This window comes from Elephas maximus, chromosome 5, assembly GCF_024166365.1.
Source record: "Elephas maximus indicus isolate mEleMax1 chromosome 5, mEleMax1 primary haplotype, whole genome shotgun sequence".
Classification (NCBI taxonomy): domain Eukaryota; kingdom Metazoa; phylum Chordata; class Mammalia; order Proboscidea; family Elephantidae; genus Elephas; species Elephas maximus.
The window spans coordinates 37,267,384-37,292,116 of NC_064823.1; the positions used below are offsets into that span (position 1 = coordinate 37,267,384).

The 24,733-nt window shown below is 38.0% G+C and overlaps 1 protein-coding gene across 14 annotated transcripts in view; it reads right to left on the reverse strand.

Moving 5' to 3' along the window:
* ANK2 (ankyrin 2) overlaps positions 1-24,733 on the reverse strand; it is a 765,621-nt gene that overhangs the window by 216,636 nt on the left and 524,252 nt on the right. The gene's annotated exons all lie outside the window — the stretch shown is intronic.

Genomic DNA, 24,733 nt, shown 5'->3' on the forward strand with positions numbered 1-24,733 from the left:
TTGAGTTTGTTAGGAAAACCCGTTGCCATAGAGTCGATTCCAACTCATAGCGACCCTATAGGACAGAGTAGAACTGCCCCACTGAGTTTCCAAGGAGGACCTGGTGGATTCAAACTGCCAACCTTTTGGTTAGGAGCCGTAGCTCTTAACCACTACACTACTAGAGTTTCCAACTTTGTTAAAGAGGGTTGGAAATATTTCCTTTTAAGGTTGATAAAGGATAAAAGTTTCACATTTGCATGAGATTGATTGAATGTGCTTTTTTTCCTCCCCTCCTCCCTTCTCTTTTATCTTTTGTTTTCATTTTCTTTTTTTAAGACAGAGTGGTTAGGAATAGTAACATGGTGTTGGGAGTAATAAGAACTGGAACCAGGTTGTTACTTGTCTATAGCCAACTGTGTAGCATTAGACGAATCATTTAACCTCTCTGTCCACTAATGTCCTTATCTATAAACAATAGTGATGATGAAATAAAAAATTATGAAGATGATAAATAGAAAAAAAAAATCGTGAGTGCTAGTTAAGAGTTTGACTGCTAACCAAAAGGTTGGCAGTTCAAATCCACCAGTTATTCCTTGGAAACTCTATGGGGCAGTTCTACTTTGTCTTATAGGGTCCCCATGAGTTGGAGTCAAGTCGACAGCAACAGGTTTTTGGTTTTAGTTATTTACCCTCACAAGAGTTCTTTAGAAAAGATTACTGGAAAAGAGTATCTACAAATCAATAATCTTTAAGAAATTATTAATTCATGGGCGTAAAAAATTTTAAAACTGGAAAGGACCTTAGATATCTGCTAGCCTAGTGCATATGAGAAAACTGAGGACAGAGATGATAGTGACTGGCTATGGGAAGCATGGAGACTAAAGGCAGATGTCCTAATTAATATTAGAATTTAAATTATAAGAATATTTATAAGTCTCAAAATAAAAGGTCTTCAAGGCAACAGTCTTGGGAAGCAGATAAATAAAATAGAGAGAAAATATTATTGTTGTTGTTAGGTGCCATTCAGTTGGCTTTGACTCATAGTGACCCTATGTACAACAGACCGAAACACTGCCCTGTCCTGTGCCATCCTCACAATTGTGGTTATGCTTTTGAGCTCACTGATGCAGCCACTGTGTCAATCCATCTTGTTGAGGGTCCTGCTCTTTTTCTGCTGACCCTCCACTTTACCAAGCATGACGTCCTTCTTCAGGGACTGATCCCTCCTGATGACATGTCCAAAGTATATGAGACGTAGTCTCACCATCCTTGCTTCTAAGGAACATCCTGGTTGTACCTTTTCCAAGACTGATTAGTTCATTCTTTTGGCAGTCCATGGTATATTCAATATTCTTCACCAACACCACAATTTAAAGGCGTCAATTCTTCTTCCAACTTCCTTATTCATCATTCAGCTTTTGCATGTATATCAGGTGACTGAAAACACCATGGCTTGGGTCAGGTGCACCTTAGTCTTCAGGGTGACATCTTTGGTTTTCAACACTTTAAAGATGTCTTTTGCAGTGCATTTATCCAATGCAATGCATCTTTTGATTTCTTGACTGCTGCTTCCATGGGTATTGATTGTGGATCCAAGTAAAATGAAATCCTTGAGAGCTTCAATCTTTTCTCTGTTTATCATGATAATATTATTGGTCCATTTGTGAGGTTTTTTGTTTTCTTTATGTTGAGGTATAATCCATACTGAAGGCTGTGGTCTTTGATCTTCATCAGTAAGTGCTTCAAGTCCTCTTCACTTTCAGCAAGCAAGGTTGTGTCATCTGCATATTGCAGGTTGTTAATGAGTCTTCCTCCAATCCTGATGCCCCATTCTTCTTCATATAGTCCAGATTCTTGGATTATTTGCTCAGCATACAGATTGAATAAGTATGGTGAAAGAGTAAAACCCTGAGGTCCACCTTTCCTGACTTTAAACCACGCAGTATCTCCTAGTTTTGTTAGAGTAACTGCCTCTTGATCATGTACAGGTTCCACATAAGCACAATTAAGTGTTCTGGAATTTCCATTCTTCGAAATGTTATCCATAATTTGTTATGATCCACACAGTCGAATGCCTTTGCATAGTCAATAAAACACAGGTAAGGTTCTTTCTGGTATTCTCTGTTTTCAGTCAGGATTCATCTGACATCAGCAATGATACCCCTGGCTCCATGCCCTCTTTTGAATCCAGCTTGAATTTCTGGCAGTTCCCAGTTGATATACTGCTGCAGCCACTTTTGAATGATCTTCAGCAAAATTTTACTTGGGTGTGATATTAATGATATTGTTTGATAACTTCCACATTTGGTTGGATCACCTTTCTTGGGAATAGGCATAAATATGTATCTCTTCCAGTGATTTGGCCAGGTAGCTGTCTTCCAAATTTCCTGGCATAGACGTGGGAGCACTCCCAGTGCTTCATTTGTTTGTTGAAACATCTCAGCCAGTGTTCTGTCAATTCCTGGAGCCTTGTTTTTCCTCAATCCCTTTAGTGCAGCTTGGACTTCCTCCTTTGGTACCAGAGGTTCCTGATCATATGCTACCTCCTGAAATGGGCGCTAACTGGAAGGATGACAATTCAAACCCTCCAGTGGCTTCTTGGGAGAAAGATGTGGCAGTCTGCTTCTGCAGAAATTTATAGCCTTGGAAACCCTATGGGGTTGCTATGAGTCGGAATCAATTCCACCCAAGTCAGTCAGTTTGGGTTTATTCTTATAATACAGCTGGTTTTAGCTATTGGATTGAAATTGAAAAATAGAATGATCTCATTATGATTCTGGAGTCAGATATCCAAGATAATTCTGATATTCCTCATAAATTTAGAAGCAAAAGACATGACATTGATGTGTCACATGATCATGTTTGTAGCCCAGATACATGCTATTGAGTGGACTCCTATTGAAATGTAAATATATGAAGGAAGAATTTTAACATTAAGACAACAGGAAACTATACCAAGGTGTGGACTCATTTCTAGCAATGGTTTAAATATTTATCAATTTCATATGTACTTCACTCTAAATGGGAACATATCAAAGCAGATTACTGCTGATAAGCCTTTGATACTGGTTTTAAGTTATGGGGCAGTTCTACTCTGTCATATAGGGTTGCTATGAGTCAGAATCGACTCACTGGCACACAAACACAACAGCAACAATGTTGATAAAATAGTACGAACGCTAAAATAGTATGAACTTAAGTCTTTAACGTCAATCAACAAATATTCATTGAGATATCATTATGAGCAAGATATTGGACTTAAATATAAATAAGTCATCTTTGCAGATACCTCCCAGGCAAGGTATCACCTTAGATGCTATGATGTTGGAATAATGCTATTTTGATATAATTCCATTAAAACTGCTTAATATAGCAATTAGGTAAAAAATAAAGCCTTAATGCTATTTTGATACAAAAGTGTTGACATAAATCAATCTTAAAAGACATTTATCTTTTTTGTTTATAACCTCTATCAAATCTTCATAAAGCAAGGTTATAACATGTTGTTTACAATCAGCTTTTACAATAGATTTTATTAGCTATTTCTCTTGTTGATTTTATGAGATATTTTACTCATTTACTGGTTTTTTATAACATAAAACCAGCAGATGGAACTCCAGGTAGAACAAATAGCCAATGATTTTTTATAGAGCCATTCCAGTGTTAACATTTCTGACACATTCAGAAAAGCTGCAGAGTAGTCCATTTGGAAAATTTGAGGAACCGATTCAAGAACGTACAGCTAAGCTTACATGACACTTAAATGCTTGTACCATAATCCATTGAGCTGTTTTGCTTCTTAGAACTAATTTATAATCAATACAAACTTATTAGTTAATTAGCAAGTATTTGCTAGGCCCCTAAGTCCTCAGAACTGCTAAGTGAGAAGCAAACATAGCTTCTGAGCTCAAGGTGCCCGTAACTATTTATTATTAAACAATTGAAAATAAATTATGCATTCACATACTTGCCTATGATTTTATTTCCAAGTCTCTGGTCACCTTGCTTTGTGAATTTTACATACTGAATTAAGTATTCCCAGTCTATTTCCTGAAGTCCTTGAGTGGTGCAAACAATTAACAATCTAGGCTGCTAATCAAAATGTTGAAGGTTCAAGTCCACCCAGACAGCCTTGGAAAAAAGGCCAAGTGACCTACTTCTGAAAAAACCAGGCACTGAAAACCTTATGGAGTACTGTTCTACTCTAACACAGATGGAGTCACTATGAATTGGAATCAGCTTGAAGGCAACTGGTTTTTTGGTTTAGTCTACATCTTAAGCATATCAAAAAGTACAACTAGCTTATTAATGTCTTCAGCTGAACTAAACTTTAAATATTTAGAATAAACCAACTAAAAGATGAGTTGCTGAAAATGATTAGAAGGATGAGAAGAGATCAAATGGGCATATCAAAATAGGGAAGGAAAAGTGAAACCTGATTTTCCCTGCCCTCAACCCTGGATGGAGTACTTGTGTCAGAGACACCCCTAAACCAAGAGCTCTTCTCAGGAGGATCTACATGCCCATAAATAGAGATGCAAGCAATTATGAAATATTATTTACAATTTCACTCTGCCATTAGCTTAATTAGTGTTGGCAAAGGAATTGATCTATAAAATGAAGAAACAAACTCAAAACAAAAATAATCCATTTACATAGTTCCCATCCATTCCCAGTCCGCCCGTCATAATCTATCTCCCTCCACCTTTCCCAGCTCTTCCATGTTGGCTGCACTAAGAGCACTCACTGTCAGAAAATTAAAGCTTCATTTAGTTGGTATGAAGATCAGGAAAAGCAAGCCATGCGCTATCTTTGCCAGGCACAAATCAACTGAGTTGCCTGTGTCCTTGGCTGGTCTCCAAAAGTTTTTTTTTTATTTAAGAAACTAAGTCAAAGTATGGGCAACCCAAACTCATGAGGAAACTTGTTTCATTAGTGAGTTATTTTCAAATCTTCAAGGCTTTCTTTTAAATTCCCACATGACGAGTTTTTAGTAAGGTGTTTGCTAAGGCTTCATCAATCTTAATATATCTACACTGTGACTTGGAATTTGGTGGTTCACCAGTAATGTCACAGGGAAAAAAGCATAGAACAGTAATGCTTTGAGGAGATTATATAGTCCATTTCTGGGTCTCCATTTCTTTCATAGTAGAGTCCAATCTAGTGCCCCTGGATGGTAGTTCCCCTTTTTTGGCCCCTGGTCTTTCTCCTCTCTCTAGCTCCATCAAATATTTTTATCATACAATCACAAAAAAAAAAAAATAGGGAACGGTAGAGTAATTTAAACAGTATTTTTTTTTTATTTTGAACAGATGTGTAAGAGGTAGAATAAAATTGACCATGTAACCTTTTATCTAAATATAATGATGAGTTAACCCGGGGGAAGAAAGAGTGGTGTATTTTACTAAGACCAAGAGTGAATGAAGAGGTTGTGTGTGCTGAGAAATAAATACTTGATGAATGAAAGAATTAGAAAATTGGTATAGATAACACTTTTATAATTATATAATTCATACAATATAATACAATACTGTACTACGCTACATTATATTTGTAAATTTTACATATTGAATCAAGGATTGTATTATATAATTTAATTTTACAAATGAGGACACCAATAGTCTTAGAAGCTAATTTGCCTCAAAGATCCTCACCACTAATAAGAGCAAAAATTCAAACTCAGTTCTGCCTAATTTATAAACTCATGATTTCCAAAATAATTGAGTTCTAAACCATAGGTCATGATGTACATAAACCAAACCAAACCCACTGCTGTTGAGTCGATTCCGACTCATAGGAACCTATGAGTCATAAAATTAATTTACTGTATTGCCAACCAGTATATTTCAAAATGTAAAAGATAAGTTAAAAAAAATTGAGTGCAATGTGAATAAGAAGTCTTGGATTTTTTGTTGTTGAAAATTTTTTCATACACTCCCACACACCTGTGTGCATGTATGTGTACGTATTCTGGGTTGCCAAGTAAAAAGTATTTCTCCTTGTGAACAGCATTCAAAAGTGATTTAAAAACACTGCTTGCAACTAAAGAAGATCAGACAAGATCTAAGACATGAGGACATCTACAGGAAACTAGGTGCCCTTTCAGACCAAATAAGTAGAAAGTTGGTACTCACAAAGACACTTTTAAGAAAAAAGGATGGATGTTTAAGAATAGCTATGACAGTATTCTTATTTTAATTTTCTGCATTTAAAGTAGTTCCCATTTGAGACAAGTGCTGTGATGCAAATATGAAGAGTGACAATCAGATGAACAAGAATTCTCCATTTAGAGAATATTGGCTGATCACATACACATTTGGGGTTCTGAGAGGTAGTATGTTATAGTGGGGACTGCACACATCAGGCAGCAGAAATTCTGAGTTCCTATCCTGTCTCCCCCCTACTAAAAATATGATTTAAAGTTTCTTCAATAGTAAAAAAGGGTCATTTCTCACTCTGCTTACTTCAGATAGTTACTTTAAAGAATAGCTAAAATGATGTATGTTAATGTTATTTGGAATCTATGAAACAATATACAAACATAAGAAATTACTGTTTGCCTGTTAGAAGTGAGAATTAATAAATTCATGTTCTTAACTCTCTCCTTCCACACTCCTGTCTATGTTCTATCATAGAGATTTGCTTATATGTGATGAGGGTGAATTAAGCGTTTTTTAAGTCCAACAAAGAATGTTTATCAGGGATATTATTAATTTATGCAGAAATGATTTACTTTATAGAGTACTTTGAATTCTAACGAAATCTAAGAAGCAAATGGATAGAAGGAACCAGGTCCATTGGTAGTCACACTTGTCAGTAATTCAGAAAGTTGCTATTTTACTACTGGGTGTTTTAACTCTCCTAGTTTAAATGTTGTTTTCACATGCTTTTATTTCTTTGATTAAATTAATTTTTATGAGTAATTATAGATAAATAATATCTTTAGTATTTGACTTATAAGGAAGATATGGCAGGCTGCTTCCATAAAGATTACAGCCTTGGAGACCCTATGGGGCAAATCTACTCTGTCCTGTAGGGTTGCTATGTGTTGAAATCAGCTCAACAGCAATGAATTATTTGACTTAATATGTGTTAAAGTGACTGCAGTGGGTTATTTGACTTAACATGTGTTAAAGCAAAACATTTATATAAAGCTCAAAGAAGATAAAAATTATTTGAGCTACTTATTATAACAGTCATGGTTTAAAGAGATTTATATATTAAATTTAGTATCAGTGGCAAATTATTAAAAATAATAGCTAAAGCTTATTAGCGTCTACTCTTAAGTGCCAGGCCCTGCTCTAAGCTCTTAATAGCATTGACTCATTTAACCCTCAAATGAACATTATGAATTATGAGCTTCCTAGTGGTTCCAGCTGAGAAGCTGCACTCTGAACCTCCACAATTAAAAAAGTCTATAGACTATGCATTATAATCCCATTCACTTTCCTTAGAACTTAATTTCTCACTAGTTCTATTTGGTATTCTGTGGAAAAGGAAATACCTCAGTCTCTTTGACAGCAATCAGCACTTAAGGAGAAAACTTATTTCTTTAAAATCTCTAGACTTATAATGTTCAAATGTGTCAAAATTAGAAAAGAACATTACAATCAATCCTAGGATGTTACAGTATCTTATCCATGCCAAGCCTGGCTCCTGTTAATTAAAAAGCAAAAGTGGAGGAAAGGGATTAGATTGATTGATCCTTTAAGTCTCTTCAAGTTATAAAATTCTATGGTCCTATAATCGGATGACAGGTAATGAGAGTATAATTTGCAGATGTTTTTAAAGATACTATCTGTTGTGGTTTGGATTGTGCCCTCCAAAAGAAGATATGTTGAAGTCCTAACCTTCGTGCCTATAAATGCGACCGTGATTGGAAATGGGGTCTTCAAAAATGTTCTTAGTTAGGTTAACAGGTGGTCCTAGTGGAGTAGGTAGGGTCCTCATCCTATGACTGGTGTCCTTATAAAAGAGGAGAAAAGACACAATGACAGAGACGGAGGGCACCATATGACACTGCACCTGAAAACTAAGAAATCCCTGGCGCTACCAGAAGCTAGGAGAGAGGCATAGAACAGACTCTCCCTCAGAAGGACTCAACATGGCTTACCCTCTGATTGAGAGAACTGAGAGACAAAGTTCCTGGTTTATAAGCCACCTAGTTTGTGGTATTTTGTTATGGCCACCCTAGAAAATTAGTTGTTGCTGTTGTTGTTAGGTGCCATTGGTTCCGACACATAGCAACCCTATGCACAACAGAACAAAACACTGCCCAATCCTGAGCCATCCTTGCGATCATTGTTATGCTTGAGGTTATTGTTGCAGCCACTGTGTCAATCCACCTCGTTGAGGGTCTTCCTCTTTTCCGCTGACCCTGTACTCTGCCAAGCATGATGTCCTTCTCCAGGAGAAAATTAGTACGCTATCCAAAAAACTAGGTTGTGTCTTTGTATTTTTACCACTGACTAATTTAATATTTCAATCAATCTATCTTAAAAAGAAGGCATTAAAAACCTGGATTTGCCCAGAATTCACCAGGGCTGGCAAGCAGGGGAAGGAGTACGTATCAGAATCAACTACTAATCTTTTTTCCAATGAAACGAGAGCTCTTTAGTGGGACAGACAACATAGACATGCCACAGAAGGCCATAGGGCGAGAGAGGAAAAGGGTGCCAGTATCTCAAAGGAAGGAAGCAAGAAGGGAGAATATGACTGAAAAAGTTCCACAGTTAATTCCACTGTGTACCATAATGCTCCTAACTGAGGATTATAATTCTGAGATACAAGTGAGGAAATATTTTTGGGCAAAATATTAAACTCAGATGAAAAACATGATACAGAGTTCTAAAATTTATATAGTTTTTAAATTTATATAGACTGGGGATAGTTTATTTGGTTTAAGGATCGTTTATATAGATTAGTATTAATAACTTGTTATCAATTATTCACACATTAAAATATTTATTGAACATTTACTGTATGCCAAATACTTTCGTAGAAACCAAAGCTACATTTCAAGGTATTCACATAAAAATCTGAACGAGAGAATTAGAGTAACTTCAAATCTCCCCATTTTTAAAGATACTAATTAAAATAAGCCAAACTTGGCATGCTGGATTCCAAAAGGAGAGAGAGGAGGGAGCCATTAAACACAAAAAGGTTTGCCTGTAAGAGTCTTTCAAATAGCACACCATCCCTCTGTGTTTCATCATAGTAAAATAATTTCTTTAAATTGCATTCAGTATCAATTTCAGGTTAATTTAGAACAGACAAACTGACTTAGTCACTAGATCCTAGGAACAATCATAAAACTTGGTCCTTTTTACTAATGTGTTTGTGTTTCCTATTTATCAAGGCTTCTCATGGGTAAGAATCAAATCTTATTCATCTTGGTAACCTCTACACCTAATAGAGTGCCTGACACAGGAAAAAGGGTGCTTAAAAAAATGCTTGTACGACGGGTAAGCTAAGAATAGCATGTGCCTCATGAATGTAAACAGGAGTTTGTTTAATTCATGCAGTTACTCTATGCTTCACTTAGTCAATAAATGTGAATAGTACGTGGACAAGTCAAGTACAAATATGTCCATCTCCAGTCTTTGGAAACATGATCAGGAACAGTTCACTCTCTGAGAATAAATCCAGTTAATATTAAAATGAATAAGAGGAAATTAGACCATGGGAGAAGCACTTGTTCTAAAATGGCCTTTCTAAGCCTTGGATCCTTGGATGTATTCTTTTAGATTTCAGAATTCCATGGGAATTTTTAAATTTTACATTTCATTTGGGTGCTGCTCTAAAAAATTTTAAAAATAGCAGAAGCATATTCTGGGTCATCTGGATAACACCTTTTAATTATCATTGTGTCATTTCTTGTTCTTGGTCATGTTTGTAATTGTGTCATTTCCAAGGAATCAATTAAAATGGATGTCCTAGATTAGCTTGACAGTTTTAATGCAGTATTTCTCAAACTAAGGTTCACAGATGTATTCTCAGGGGTCCAGAAAAGCCTCCTTCACTAAGTAGAAGAAATACTACCTGAAGAGATGGTTTGCAAACATATTCTGATAAAACTTGGTCCATTTCATCTAGAGAGCAGGATGACTGCTTAAGAAAGTTGACTGGAATCTTAATAAATATTAAAATCTTTACTGTTCCACAGCATAATAAATTCTAAAAGAAATGATAACAATTTTGATTAAGAGATTTTCAACAAAGTAGGAAGGAACAAACTTGTTAGTACTTAGCCAGAATTTGTCTTTCCAGTTACTCTAGTTTGAGTGAAATTATAATTTGTAAGCCCAACTTTTGTTAATCAAATTCTATTTAGCTGCAGATGTGAGGGCCATAATTTGGTCTCCTGAGTGAGTGTGCATAATGTGTTTTCACATGCATCATTTGGGCCCTCAACAGTCTCCATTTGAAGTAGACAATGTGTTGTGAATATTAGAGGTACATAGATACAATGATGAAAAAAAAAATTTTTTTTTTTTTGATACAATGATGAGCACATAAAAAAACATTGTCAACTGGATTCCAACTCATTGTGACTCTATATGGTGGGGTAGAACTAACCCATAGGGTTTCCAAGGCTGTAATTTTTTTTTTTTTTTAGTTTTATTGTGCTTTAAGTGAAAGTTTACAAATCAAGTCAGTCTCTCATGAAAAATGTATATACACCTTGCTATATACTCCTAATTGCTCTCCCCCTAATGAGACAGCCCGCTCCTTCCCTCCACTTTCTTTTTTCGTGTCCATTCTGCCAGCTTCTGACCCCATCTGCCCTCTCATCTCCCCTCCAGATAGGAGATGCCAACATAGTCTCAAGTGTCTACTTGACCCAAGAAGCTCATTCCGAGGCTGTAATCCTTATGGAAGCAGACTGCCACATGCTTCTGCTGAGGAGCAGCTGGTGGATTGGAACCACTGACCTTTTAGTTAGCAGCCAAGCTCTTAACCACTGTGGCCACCAGGAATCCTTATGATGAGAACATAAAAAAAAAAAAACAAACCCGTTGCCATCGAGTCAATTCCAATTCATAGCAACCCTACAGGACAAATTAGAACTGTCCCATAGGTTTTCCAAGGACAAGCTGGTGGATCCAATCTGCCGGCCTTCTGGTTAGCAGCTGAGCTCTTAACCACTGCACCACCAGGGTTCCACATAAACCCGCTACCGTCAAGTTGACTCTGACTCACAGAGTAGGCAAAAAATAAAACGTAACTATCCCTGGGTGGCACAGTTTGGCTTTGACTATTAACCTGAAGGCTGGCGGTTCAAATCTACTGAGCAGAGCTAGAGAAGAAAGGCTTGGCAAGATGATCCATAAAGGTAACAACCAAGAAAACCCTATGGAACTGTTCTACTCTATAATGCTTGGGGGCTCCATGAGTCAGAATTGACTTGATGGCAACAAATTTGTGTTTCTTCTTTTTAATTTTTTTTGGTGTTATTTGATAGCATAGGTATTATTGCCCACTTTATGAATGGACAAATTGAGACTCAGAATGATTTAAATGGCTGGCCCACGTCCAGTGATCATCCAATCATTAATTTATCAAATATTATTGTAGACTTAAAAAGTATGTGCCAATCCTAGATCTTATTCCTCCCAACAGATTGCTGTACAACACTGAGGCTAAAATTCTAGTTTATTAACAATTCTTTGTGAGTGGGCTCATGTAAATTGGTGCTAGTTTCTGTCACTTCTAATTTAATTTCAAACATGTTTGTACGTGTACCCTTCTTTTTAAACCCCCTCATTCTTCTGTGTTGCTAATGTTCCAAGTTCCCAGTTTATGAGGCTTGCATTTTTTTCTACATATTGCTAAATTGTTAGCTATGGGTGCAATTGGTCAATAAGAATCTAGAGCCTTCTTTAGAGATGCAAAAATCTCACTAAAAGAAGTTGCTAAACAAGGCTGTAATGACCACCCCTTCCTTGGTGTCCAAACTAATAATTCCAAGGGAACTCGAATAACAAATCTCTTGAGGAAACCCTATTGTTTGCTTTGCATGAGAAAATATATTCTCAACTCCCTTATAAATTGCTTCTAGCCCTACTTCCTTCCTTTCCTCCCATGAGCACTATTGCTGCCTTTCCCTCATCCCTCAAAGGAAAATTCACACCTCAAGTTCTCTAATAAACCTCTTTCCCAAGGGCAATAACATTCTTCAATCACTCCAGAATGACTTCGCAAACCTACTCAAGCTCAGAGACTCCAGACTGAAAAGAATTTTCTTCTTTTTAGTGAGGACATCTTCCCCCACTTGCGGGGATTACTTACTCCAAGAGGCACTCTTATGTACTCTTATTCTTCTGTGTTTTGGACTTTTATGCTACCCTGAAGGTCTTTAATTTCTGAGGGAAGAGGCTGGGAAGGATCTGAGTATGGGACAAAAAGCAATCGCCCACATCATTATATACAGGTTTGTTAACAGGTAGGTAGCTCCTGAGCATGCCCTTCTTCGTGCCTTTCATGATGATCACAACCACTCTAATACCAAACTCTGTAATCCCCTTCTCCACGTCTGTGTCCTTCATATCTAAGAATGGGAAGCCTTAATTAGAAGAACTCACCATTTGAAAACAAGATTTCCTTTTTCTATTCTACTGTTTACTCCCAGAGAGACCAGACCATCAAAAGATCTTTGAAAAGAATGAAATAATAGGATTTGAGTTGCTCCTTTACAATCAACACATCCACACACACAGAGAGAGAGAGAAGAGAGAAATTTCTGGGGGCTGGTGAGGGATGAGAAATGACTGAAAAACATTTTATAGAAGGAAGAAAGAATTATAATAAGTCGTCAACAAAGGAAATAATGGTAGAATATGAATGAGCAAAAACCTTAGTTACTGGAGAAGTGCTGGGTGATTTTTAATAAAGCAAAGAAAATAAACAAGGAGAAATGGTTTAAGCAGAAATGGCAGCTATGTCTCATCTCACCTACTGCCTGTGCTTGGTTATAGTGTCTACCTGAGGAGTTGTGTTGACTACACACTTAGATTAAGGTCTTTCCTCTATTGCTTTTAACAGCAGAAGTCAAGGGAAGACTCCAACTCTATAGGATCCTGGATAAACTCTCCCCCATCTCTTCCCCCTGGAGTGTGGTTAAAGCGCTCGGCTGCTAACTGAAAGGTTGGAAGTTCGAAACCACCAGCGGCTCTGTGGGAAAAAGATGTGGCAGTTTGCTTCCGTAAAGATTTATAGCCTTGGAAACTCTATGTGGAAACTCTCCTCTGTCCTGTAGAGTCACTACGAGTCGGGATCGACTTGATGACAGTGAGTTTATTTTTTGGCACCTCTTCCTCCAGCCAACACCCACAACCTCACCACCACCATTTGCCTGGGATCATCTGTTTATGCCAATCACCAGGTCAGCCCTCATTCCTCCAAATGTAACCCCTGTATGAGTCTGTATATACCCTTTTCTGACTCTGCCTTTCATTTCCTGAAACTCTTATACTAAGTCCTCTAGAATATATGGGTGTAGTCATTAGTAGTATCTCTGTATCCTCACTCTCTTTTCAATCAATCTCTCTGTATCCTAAATCCCTGTATCCTTGATCTTCTTAGTCCAACTGAAACTCAGTTTCCCTCCAGTTAACTCAAGTGATGAATAATTACTTCCTCACTAGACTTGGTGGAGCCGTCTTATGCTCCTTGTCCCTCATTACCTTTCCAAACTATTTTATCTCCTCCTCATTTCTAAGTCTCCATGTGTCATTAGCCTTTTGGCTTCTGGTTTCCTGACCCTTTCTCCAATATTATACATAGATGATTCTGCCAAAACTCTGGAATTTTGGGTTCTTAGCTTTCTCTGCACTAATGATTTGTCCTTTTCTCTACCTCAGTGACTCACTTCCATCATCATACTCTACCAAAAAGACCAGACCAAACCTGTGGCTGTTGAGTCTATTCCGACTCACAGAAACCCTAAAGGACAGAGTAGAACTTCCCCATACGGTTTCCAAGAAGCACCTGGTTGATTTGAACTGTGGGCCTTTTGGTTAGCAGCCATAACTCTTAACCACTACACCATCAGGGTTTCCTCATCATACTCTAGATCTTGTCATTTTCAATTATTACAACCCTCCTCTAGGATTTCAATTTCAAGCATCCAACTCTCCAACCATCATTTTTTTTTTTATTAACTTTTATTGAGCTTCAAGTGAACGTTTACAAATCAAGTCAGACTGTCACATATAAGTTTATATACACCTTACTCCGTTCTCCCACTTGCTCTCCCCCTAATGAGTCAGCCCTTCCAGTCTCTCCTTTCGTGACAATTTTGCCAGCTTCCAACTCTCTCTATCCTCCCATCCCCCCTCCAGACAGGAGATGCCAACACAGTCTCAAGTGTCCACCTGATATAATTAGCTCACTCTTCATCAGCATCTCTCTCCTACCCACTGTCCAGTCCCTTTCATGTCTGATGAGTTGTCTTCGGGAATGGTTCCTGTCCTGGGCCAACACAAGGTTTAGGGACCATGACCGCCGGGATTCCTCTAGTCTCAGTCAGACCATTAAGTATGGTCTTTTTGTGAGAATTTGGGGTCTGCATCCCACTGATCTCCTGCTCCCTCAGGGGTTCTCTGTTGTGCTCCCTGCCAGGGCAGTCATTGGCTGTAGCCAGGCACCATCTAGTTCTTCTGGTCTCAGGATGATGTAAGTCTCTAGTTCATGTGGCCCTTTCTGTCTCTTGGGCTCTTAGTTATCGTGTGACCTTGGTGTTCTTCATTCTCCTTTGATCAAGGTGGGTTGAGACCAATTGATGCATCTTAGATGGACGCTTGTTAGCATTTAAGACTCCAGACGCCACATTTCAAAGTGGGATGCAGAATGTTTTCATAATAGAATTATTTTGCCAATTGACTTAGAAGTCCCCTTAAGCCATAGTCCCCAAACCCCTGCCCTTGCTCCGCTGACCTTTGAAGTATTCAGTTTATCCCGGAAACTTCTTCGCTTTTGGTCCAGTCCAGTCCAGTTGAGCTGACCTTCCATGTATTGAGTATTGTCCTTCCCTTCACCTAAAGCAGTTCTTATCTACTAATTAATCAGTAAAAAACCCTCTCCCACCCTCCCTCCCTCCCGCCTCGTAACCACAAAAGTATGTGTTCTTCTCAGTTTATACTATTTCTCAAAATCTTATAATAGTGTTCTTATACAATATTTGTCCTTTTGCCTCTGACTAATTTTGCTCAGCATAATGCCTTCCAGGTTCCTCCATGTTATGAAATGTTTCACAGATTCATCACTGTTCTTTATCGATGCGTAGTATTCTATTGTGTGAATATACCACAATTTATTTAACCATTCATCTATTGATGGACACCTTGGTTGCTTCCAGCTTTTTGCTATTGTAAACAGAGCTGCAATAAACATGGGTGTGCATATATCTGTTTGTGTGATGGCTCTTATTTCTCTAGGGTATATTCCAAGGAGTGGGATTTCTGGGTTGTATGGTAGTTCTATTTCTAACTGTTTAAGATAACGCCAAATAGATTTCCAAAGTGGTTGTACCATTTTACGTTCCCACCAGCAGTGTATAATCCAACCATCATTTTTTGTCTTAGCAATTTATTCGTCCAACTTCAACAATCCTTCAACTCCTGACACTTTGAGTCTATTCTCCTTTTTACTTCACCCACTTCTCTCTTCACTCAGCCTAAGTTCCGTGGATCTCTATTACCCTTTCAGGCATTTGCTTGTGTTTGTCCTCAGTTTCCTTGCGTTTCTCTAGCTTTACCACACATGTTTAGCTAAACCACACCCCTGCTATATATAACTCTCCACCTGACCCCATGCCAGAATGCTGCTGAAGAACACACACAGCCATATTAACTGGTCTCACTTTAAATTCCTGGGCATAATGCTTAAGTGGGCCCTTAACGCTGCCTGGCAATCATAATCTGTTTTTCTTAATCACAATCTCTCCCACTCTCCTAGATGATTATTTCACACCTTTTTTTTTAGCTCCTCAAACCTTCATCACCTCCTCTCCCATCCTCACTCTCAGCTGATGACCTTGACTCATATTTCATTGAAAAAATAGAAGCAATCAGAGAGAACTTCCAGCCCAGATCTAGCTCTCAGCACCATACCCCTACTTCTTCCTGCTCCTTCACCAATATACTCTGCTTTGCCTCCTTTTCCTGAATTACACATACTCCAAGCAGAGCCCTGGTGGTGCAGTGGTTAAGCATTCGGCTACTAACCAAAACGTCAGCAGTTCAAATCCACCAGCAGCTCCTTGGAAACCCTATGGGGCAGTTCTACTCTATTCTACAGGGTCGCTATGAGTCAGAATCGACTCGATGGCAACAGGATTGGTTTGGTTTATGCAAAGATTAACTCCTCCTCTTGTGTATCAGCCCCATCTCCTCTTGTCTACTTGGCTTAGTTTCCTAATGCTGCTGTAACAGAAATACCTCAAGTGGGTGGCTTTAAGGAACAGACATTTATTTTCTCACAGTTCAGGAGGCTAGAAGTCTGAATTCAGGGCACCAGCTATAGGGGAAGACCCTCTGTGGCCTCTGGGGGAAGATCTCTGTCTAAGCTTCTGTAGCCCTGCCCTTCTTCAGTTCCATGATAGTTTATACGTGGCATCTACCCCTGCTTCCACACACCCCATTTATACTTGCTTGTCCCTGTGTCTATGCTGCTCTTTTTATGACTCAGAAGTAATAGGGACACACCCTACATTGATTTGGCCTCACTAATATAACAAAGAAAAAAAACTTTTTCCCAAATGGGATTACTCCACAGTTATAAGGGTTGAGAATCCAACACATATTTTGGAGGACACAATCCATCCATAGGGCTACTCAAAGATATCATTCAGCAATTCTCTAATCTCTCTTGCAACACTCATTTTCCCGTCTTTGCTGGAATTTTCTCCCATCAGTGGTACAATAATGTTATTTCTTTCATCTTTAAAAAAAAAAAAAAAACTCTCCTGATCCTATGCCTTCTTCCAGCTACCTTGCCTGCTATCTTCTTCCCTTTATAGAAAAATCCTTGAAGGAATAGTCAGTCCTCCCACCGTCTATTGAATGAATGACAGTCAGGCTTTCACCCTATACTCCACTGAGATTGCTTTCATCAAGTCACCCTGTTACCACTACATTAGAAACCTCTTGGTCAGCTTCTCAGCTTACTTGATCTATCAACAGCACTTTACAGAATTGATCATATATTGTACATGAAAATCATTTTTTTTTTTTTAAACTTGGCTTCTAAAACAGACTGTCCAGGTTTGCCTCCTACTTCTCTGCACATTGTTCCCCAGTCACTTGACTGGCTCTTGTTCCTATCCCTGACTCTAAAGGTTGGAGTGTCTTAAGGCTCAGTCCTGGGACCTCTTCTGTTTTCCACAAGACTCATCCAGTTTCATGGTTTTAAGTATCACCTATACAGTCACAGCAAGTCACTGGGTGGTGCAGTTAATGCACTTAGCTGCTAAGGGAAAGGCTGGATGTTCAAGTCTACCCAGAAGTGCCTTGGAAGAAAGGCCTGGTGATCTACTTCTGAAAAATCAGCTACTGAAAAACCCATTGGGGCACAACTCTACTCTGACATATGCAGCATCACCATGAGTGGAAATAGACTGGACAGGAGCTTTTTTTTAATACACTGATAGCGCCAAAACTCATATCTCTGGCCAAAACCTCTCCCCCGAACTCCAGATTCATATATCCAACTACCTACTCAACTGACCTCCCAGGTTATTCTTCCAAACCCACTTTTCACACAATCTTACCCATATCAGTTAATGAACCTTCAACTCTCTTTCTTCCCATTGTGACCCCAACCATCATACCGGACTCCTCCCTTTTACTATCACCTTACATCAAATCCATCAGCTCTATCTTGGAAATATATCCAGAATCCAACCATTTCTTACCATCTCCCCTGCTGGGTCCTGGTGTAAAACATCTCAGCTCTCACCTACAGTATTACAAAAGCATTCCCTGCTTCTGCCATTGCTCCTTTTCAATCTGAGTGTTACTTCTGAAAGGCAAGTCAGTTTATGTCATTTCCCTGCTAAAACCTCTCTAATCACTTCTCGTCTTGTGCAGAATTAAAACCAAGATTTCTAAAGCATCCTACAAGGTCTCACATGACCTGACCCCTGGCTTCTGCTCTCCCCTGACCTACTACTCTTGCCCTCACTCATAGCACTCCAGCCACGCTGGTCTCCTTGCTGGTTATTGAACATGCCAGGCATGCTTCCAGCTTAAGGATTTCTCATCAGTGGCTCAGTGGTAGAATTCTTACTTTCCACTTGGGAGACCAGGGTTCAATTCCCAGGTTCAATTCCTAGCCAATGGACCTCATGTGCAGCCACCATCCATCTCTCAGTAAACCTGCTAAGCAGGTTTCATGGAGCTTCCAGACTAAGACTAGGAAGAAAGGCCTGGCAATCTACTTCTGAAAATCAGCCAATAAAAACCCTATGGATCACAAAGACCTACAACCATGAACCAGGCAGCTTTTATTCTGTTGTGCGTGGGGTTGCCAAAAGTCAGAAGCTGACTCAATGCCAGCTTACAATAACAAAGCTTTCAAAAAGGTACTTCCTCCTAATAGCTCATAGCTTACCTGCTCACTTCCTCAGGTCTTCTTCTGGCCATTCTATCTAAAATTACCTGTGGCTCCCGTTCCAATCCTATCCTTCTCTCCTGCTGTATTTTTCTACCATTTACTACCTATTCACATTCCACGTATTTTACTTTTTGCCTTAGTGATTGTCTCTTTCCTCTTAGATTGTAAGCTCCGTAAAAGCAGGATTTTTGCTTGCTTTGTTCTCTGCTCTACCTCCATTCCTAGAATAGTGTCTTCCATAGTAAGCGTGCAATAAATTTTTGAATGAATGGGTGAACAAAGGTAAGCCTGAGTTCAGATTTGGCAGAAAAAAATGCTGGGCTTATGAGTCTGAGATGACTTAGGGAGAGCTGAGTGGCAACCTGGGAATCAGGTATTGAAACTGATGTCTTTTAGTGACAGGAGAGAGCATTCAAGACAGTTCTCAGGATATAAGTTGTTCTGTTTTAGTCTAAATCACTGCAACAGAGTGCTTAAGAAGACAAGAGTCACAAAAATAGCTTGCATGAAGCTACCTACCCCCTGGCATTGTAAAAATCAAGTATGAGTCACATTTCAAGCATCCTCATAAATCTGTACAGACGCAAATAGAGGCAAAACTACTCAAAGATATGGAAAACTAGTTGGTTAAAAGTTTCCAATAACTGCACATTGAACTATTATCAACAATGAAATTGAAAACTCTCAGTACGCAAAATTTTGCTGTTGTTAGTGCCATTGAGGTGGTTCCAACTCATAGAGACCCTATGTACAACAGAACAAAACACTGCCCAGTCCTGCCCCATCCTCACAATCATTGCTATGTTTGAGCCCATTGTTGTAGCCACTGTGCCAATCCATCTCATTAAGGGTCTTCCTTTTTTTCATTGGCCCTGTACTTTACCAAGCATGATGTCCTTTTCCAGGGACTGATTCCTTTTGATAACATGTCCAAAACATGTCTTGCCATCCTTGCTTCTAAGTAGCATTCTGACTGTACTTCCAAGACAGATTTGTTTGTTCTTCTGGCAGCACATGGTATAATTCAATATTCTTCGCCAACACCATAATTCAAAGGCATCAATTCTTATTCATTGTCCAGCTTTTGCATGCATATGAGGTGATTGAAAAATATGATGACTTGGGTCAGGCCGGCCTTAGTCCTCAAAGTGACATCTTTGCTTTTTAATACTTTAAAGAGGTCTTTTGCAGCAGATTTGCCCAATGAAATACTTCATTTGATTTCTTGACTGCTCTTTCCATAGGCATTGATTGTGGACCCAAGTAAAATGAAATCCTTCACAACTTGAATGTTTTCTCCGTTTATCATGATATTGCTCATTGGTCTAGTTGTGGGCATTTTTGAGTTCTTAATACTGAGCTGGAATCCATACTGAAGGCTATAGTATTTGTGCTTCAAGTCCTCTGCACTTTCAGCAAGCAAGGTTATGTTATCTGCATATCATAGGTTGTTGATGAGTCTTCCTCCAATCCTGATGCCCCGTTCTTCTTCATGTAGTCCGGCTTCTCAGATTATTTGTTCAGAATACAGATTCAATAAATATGGTAGAAGGATACAACATTGATGCACACCTTTTCTGACTTTAAACCACTCAGTATCCCCTAGTTCTTTTTGAGTGACTGCCTCTTGATCTATATACAGGTTCCTCATGAGCACAATTAACTGTTCTGGAATTCCCATTCTTCAAAATGTTATCCATAATTTTTTATGATCCACACAGTCAAATGCCTTTCATAGTCAATAAAACACAGGTAAACATCTTTCTGGTATTCTTTACTTTCAGCCAAGATCCATCCATATTTTAATAATTCCATGAATTCAGTTCTCTGCTATTCCTTTTTGTTGACTTTTACAAAGTCCCAGGCTAATGAAATTGTTTCTGCATTTTTAAAGAGAAGTACAAACCAGATGGATCCAAATGACATTTGTAAAAAGATTTTAGTTCCAGAAAAAAGATTTTAGTTCAGTGCAGTACAGATAAACAGTAACTGTTACCAAATTGCTATTAAATGTGGCCTTTCCTATTTGAGGACACAAGCGACGATATTACTATGTTACTTTTGCAAAAGCTTAGGTTAAGAATCAGTATCAAAAGATTACATTATTATAATATGGATTATCACTTTAATGTCTATTGAGAGCTTGCTCTCCTAAACCTTTTGCAAACATCTCATTTAGTCATCACAATAATCCTATGATTTAAGTATTGATATGCTCACTATTTTACAGTTGAGGAAACTGAGGCCTAGGAAATGAATTGGCTGGGGCCACTCAGCTCGTAATCTGTTAACTGTTAAATGAAAAAGACGTGAATTTGGATTCCAGTACCCACATTTTTTAGATGACATTCAAAAATGCTTTATGTTCTGAGTCACACCATGTGAGCATATGCTAAAGCCATCCTTGGATGTACCTTCTTGCTAACAAAAGCCTGGTATTTTAGGAACATTCATATTATTTTGAAAACGGTGCTTTGACCTTGCCTTCTGTTTTTGAAAAAGGAAACATAGGATCTCACTGATAATTCTGCACTTTATACCTTAGCGGTAAAAGGTCAAGACCAAATATCAGCACATTTTAAGAATCATTAATCGTTTGTGTCACATCTAAGATTATGTCCAATAAAAAATAAATGATAGCCCTTCATTGCGAAGCCACTGCAGTAGAACCAATACATTTTATGCATGGTGGAATCTTCTAAGGGCTTTTATTGACTTATAACTGGCTATAAATGTTTATGAAAAGGTTATAGAGTCTATTTTTGAAGTCTGGATGTTAACATTGCTTATAACAGTATTAGATCATGGACAATACTAAAGGAGTGTATGTACTTATGAATTAAATAGATAAGAGGAGTGTACGTATTTATGAATTTCCAAAATAGGGAGAGAACGTTAAGATTTATTCTCTTTTCTGAATGTACAAGAGATTATAAAATAAAAGAAATTAATATTATAATCACTTAAAGAGAATGAAATTTAGTGGCCAGATTAGCAACCTTTTGGAAAAGGAAAATAAAAAATGAAAGTTTTTTTTTCCTTGTGCCAAATTTATTAATTCTTCCCATACTCTAAATGATTAGAAGCCAAGCAGTATTTTTAGGTTTAATTTCAAAATTCTCATGGTAGTTATGAGATCAATTTTATAAAGAAAAAAAAAGATCCAAATTTCAGTTTAAGAAATCTTAGCACGCCAACACATGTGATATTTTTGGAAAGCTGGTACAGCCCAGATTGATTTTCATTGAGAAATTCTACAGGGTACAGAAAGTCCTGTTTCTATGTTACATGTCATAATGCTCTCCAGAAATTCAGGCTTAGAAGCAAAATAAAGCACACTTCTTCTATTCTTTCTCATGCCAAATTAACTTTGAGTATTAAATATTTAGAATTAGCAATACTTTCACTGAACACTTCCCTTTTCTGCCCTCCTGGGTATTTGGAATTTATTTTCTGTTCTATATTTTATTTGCCTTTTAGGAGTAACCCTTACTCTTTGAATTAAAAGTACATTTAACTACCTAGTATGTTAATCAGGAGCTCTGGTGGTGCAGTGGTTAAAGCACTTGGCTGTTAAACGAAAAGTCGGTGGTTTGAACCCACCAGCGGCTCCTTGGGAGAAAAATGTGGCAGCCCTGCTTATGTAAACATTTACAGCCTTGGAAATCCTATAGGCCAGTTCTACTCTGTCCTATAGGGTCACTATGAGTCAGAGTTTACTCGATAGCAGTGGGTAGTATGTTAATCTAAGGGGGGAATTTGTGATTTAATGGTAGAATTCTTGCCTTCCATGCAGGAGTCCCAGGCTGATTCTCTGCCAGAGCACCTTACACGCAGCCACTACCCGGCTATCAGTGGAGGTTTGCCTGATGCTGTGATGCTGAGCAGGTTTTAGCAAAGCTTCCAGACTAAGATGAACTAGGAAGAAAGACCTAGTGACCGACTTCTGAAAAATCGGCCAATGAAAACCCTGTGAATCACAACAGTCCAATCCCATTTTTCATGGGATCACCATGAGTCGAAGGTCAACTCGACATGAGCCAGCAACAACATGTTAATCTAAGAATGAATATGATCCTTTTAATTGTAACAATGTTGATTAAAAATAAAATTTGATTTCAAGATAAAGGACATCGCAATGTATACTTTGGAGGGTAGCCTCCAACATCTGCTGAGCAGGGGAGAGAGACAGATTTGTGTGAGCCTGAGAACATTCCTTAGCTGCCTGCAGACTCAGTTTCTGCGTTTATAAACTACAGCTAATGCCTACCTCACAGCAATTAGTCTGTGCTGTCTGATGAAACATGGCATGTAGGACCCCCAGTGCAAAGACCAATGCATAGTCACTGTTAACGTTAGTTATCAATTTCCCTTATAGCTATTTAATTAATACACGCTTTTGAGTAACAATGATAAAGAACCTACACAAGACAACAACACTTACTTTATAAGTTGTAAGTTCAGGTCATTAAGGAGAGCTAATTTCATTTTTTGTGGGAAGTTCAATTTTAATTCTTCTGATACTTAGAGAATTATTCACGGTAATAGCAATTAGGACATGTGTGCATTAGAGAGCTACTTTATATTTCATAATTTCATTTACACTGCAACCTAGCGATGTAAGCATTCAATGAATTATTATCCTGTTTTAGAAACTTGAAAAATGCCACTCTCTGAATTGAAATGACTTGTCAAAAGTGGAGGTGGAACTTGAACTTGAGCCTTTGGGCTCTAAATTCTGTGTTTTGGGTTTTTTTTTTTTTTTTACTTCACTTTGCCTTCTACAGAAAAAAAAATTCTCTTCCCTTGTATAATGACATGTTTAGTGGATAACCGGCACTACAAGAAAAATATGTTAGGCTGTTAAAAAACTTTTTGTGGTAACTCAGGAAATTGGTACACAAGCCAGATAAGGGCTATGTATTTTGCTACTGAGAAATTATTCATTCTAAGATAACCCTAAGAACTTTCATTGCAATTAATTCATTTGTTAAAAAAAAAATTTTTTTTTTTTTAGAGTGAAGTAGAAAACCCAGTGCAGTCGAGTCAATTCCGACTCATAGTGATCCTATAGGACAGAGTAGAATTGCCCCGTAGAGTTTTCAAGGAGCGTCTGGCGGTTTCGAACTGCCAACCTTTTGGTTAACAGCCACAGCACTTAACCGCTATGCCGCCAGGGTTTCCACGGGGTGAAGTAGAGTTGGCTTAAACATAGGCTAGCTTTACTAAGTTTCCTTTTTCGAGGTTACTTATAATTCTATCTAAATGAACTAATATTTTTATTGCCTATTCTCTAACATATTGTCAATTAAGAAATGTAATAAATCGATGTTAAAATTTGGGAAATGTATTTACTATACTTAAAGAAATTAAGTTAACATGCTAAAATTATAAAATCATATTCAACCTCGTACATATTTTATGGAATAAGTTTATATATCCGTATGGGAGTTTGGATGCTCTATTTTAAAGTAATAAATATATCTAAAATTCAAATGACTTATTCAAAAGAACACAAAAACATCAGATTAAAAGCTTTTGTAATAAAAATAAGATAAGATATGTAGAGGCAGATTACAAAGATTTATTCATTGTCCAGCTTTTGTATGCATATAAGGGGACTGAAAATATCATGGCTTGGGTCAGGCACACCTTAGTCCTCAAAGTGTCATGAAAATCTCCACCATTCATGGGACCAAAGAGAGTGAGACTTGAATAATAGCCTAAATGTACAGCATCCTCTAAAATCCTTGACGAAGGCACATGGTCAATGAATAATCCAAACGTTTCATTTATCCAGCAGTTTCAACTTCTGCTCATTCTGAGTCATTTTTTTTTTTAAAGGAGAATAATTTAATTACATCCTCTTATTTTTTCTCTATCCCAAATTGTAACCCATGAGAGGAAGGCAGAGAAGAGAAGAAGCCAGGGTCTGGGTAACCAGTTTTCAAAAAATGATAAGTAAAACACCATTTTCAGTCAATATTCCTGGAAGGAGTGGCCCGGAATGTTTCATAGACAAAATTGACATTCAATGGCTATTTTTGATCTATCTACTTTGCCAACCATATTAGGTCTAGATACAAAACATCTGATGCTTGAAACATTGATAAGAGGGCAGAAATGGGGTTTCAAA